Below are 304 nucleotides of genomic sequence, written 5' to 3'. Positions count from 1 at the left end.
AGACATTTAAGGCTTTTGTCTTGAGCCCTTACTATTTCTAGCATATGACTGAGGTTGGTGCATAAACAAGAGCTCAGGGCTCTTTTTTTAACTCAACTCCTCTGAGGTATGTGGGGCTCAGGCATAAAAGCTGTCTCTGATGTAGGGACAGATCCATCCAGCAAAATGGAACATCAAAATCTGAATTTAAGCAGCGCATCCTCATATTAGTGCTAGATGAATTATACCCAGATCTTTCCAAAACTGTGTTATACACACACACAGGCAATTTTAATGGTACAATATGCTTCATATTTTGGCTTAA

Source organism: Eretmochelys imbricata, chromosome 5 (assembly GCF_965152235.1).
Source record: "Eretmochelys imbricata isolate rEreImb1 chromosome 5, rEreImb1.hap1, whole genome shotgun sequence".
NCBI lineage: Eukaryota > Metazoa > Chordata > Testudines > Cheloniidae > Eretmochelys > Eretmochelys imbricata.
The sequence above is the reverse complement of the archived record's forward strand: the minus strand, read 5'-3'. Positions refer to the sequence as shown.